The 1,320-nt window shown below is 45.9% G+C and overlaps 1 protein-coding gene across 1 annotated transcript in view; it reads left to right on the top strand.

Moving 5' to 3' along the window:
* The window catches only part of ARHGAP32 (Rho GTPase activating protein 32), a 135,185-nt gene that overhangs the window by 43,851 nt on the left and 90,014 nt on the right, over positions 1–1,320 (top strand). The gene's annotated exons all lie outside the window — the stretch shown is intronic.

Here is a 1,320-nt window from a genome sequence, read left to right as displayed (position 1 = left end):
CATTCACAGCATGCTATTTCTGAATGACAATTTTGTCTACAGAGTCATGGTCATCAAAGGTTATAAAAGCAAAACCTCTCTCCTTGCCACTGCCTTGGTCAGTCATGATTTCCATCACTTCAGTTTTCTCACAGTGTTCAAAATAATCTCTTAGGTGATGTTCTTCAGTGTCTCTTTTAATACCACCAACAAAAATCTTTGCCTAGTTAAATGGGCACCATTTCTTTGAGAATCTTTTGAGACAGCCCTCTTTGGTCCCACAACCCTTTCATCCACCTTGTGTGGCCTTGCATTCTGGGTTGCATCCACTCCCTCCTCAGTGGCACACATGACAAACCCAAAGTCTCTGGGGCGCTTGGTGTTTGGATCTCTCATCACCACACAGTCTGTGAGCGTTTCCTGTTGCTCAAAATGGCTTCTCAGAGTCTCATCAGTTGTTTCAAAGCTCAAACCTCTGATGAAGAGCTTCCACGGCTGTTCGAGCTCTTTGGGTGACTCTGAATTAGACATGATGACCGTGGGAGGGGAAATTTGGCAATGCTTACTCGCTGGCATCCACAGACACTCTAATGTATTCTTAACTTCATTTATTACATTCTTCATTTCTGACTGATTCTTTTTTATCCTTTCGTGTCCATTTTTATGTTTCTTATCTCTTTGTTTAACTTCTCCCTGAGATCACTGTGAGCATCCTTATAACCATTGTTGTGAACTCGGGTAGATTGCTTGTCTCCATTTTGTTCTTTTTCTAGAACTTTGTTCTGTTCTTTTATTTAGGACGTGTTTCTTTGTATCCCCATTTTGGCTGCTTCCCAGGGTTTGTTTCTATTTCTATTAGGTAGGGCTGCTATGCCTCCTGGTCTTAGAGTGGCCTTATGTAGTAGGTGTCCTATGGGGCCCCGTGGGGCAGTCTCACTGGTCACCTGATCCAGATGCTCCAGGTGTGTCCCTTGTGTGGGTTGTCTTTGCTCTACTGTTGTAGTTGAGCTTTGGTTGCTGTTTGCACATCATTGGGAGGGACTGACCCTCAGGCTGATTGGTTGTGAGGATTGGTCGTGACTGTAGTTGGGGAGCTGTTGTGCAGGGGCTGAACTTACAGATCAGGGTTTGCTTTAGCAGGGCTCTGGTGCCTGCCCAGTCTGCCCTTTCGTGTTTGTTTGTGGAGGTAGTTGTGTGGTGCTCTGGGGTGGTCCGAAGCTCGCCACCTGCTATATTATTACTGTAGATTCTTGGGAGGGGCTGTGTTGCAGGCCAAGATCTGCTACAGCCTGTGCCCTTACCAGGGGTCGACCCCTTCATATGAGCTACAAAGCTGCAAAT

The sequence above is a fragment of the Hipposideros armiger genome, unplaced genomic scaffold, assembly GCF_001890085.2.
Source record: "Hipposideros armiger isolate ML-2016 unplaced genomic scaffold, ASM189008v1 scaffold_313, whole genome shotgun sequence".
Taxonomy (NCBI): domain Eukaryota; kingdom Metazoa; phylum Chordata; class Mammalia; order Chiroptera; family Hipposideridae; genus Hipposideros; species Hipposideros armiger.
Note: the sequence above shows the minus strand (reverse complement) of the source record. Positions and strands in the feature narration are given on the sequence as shown.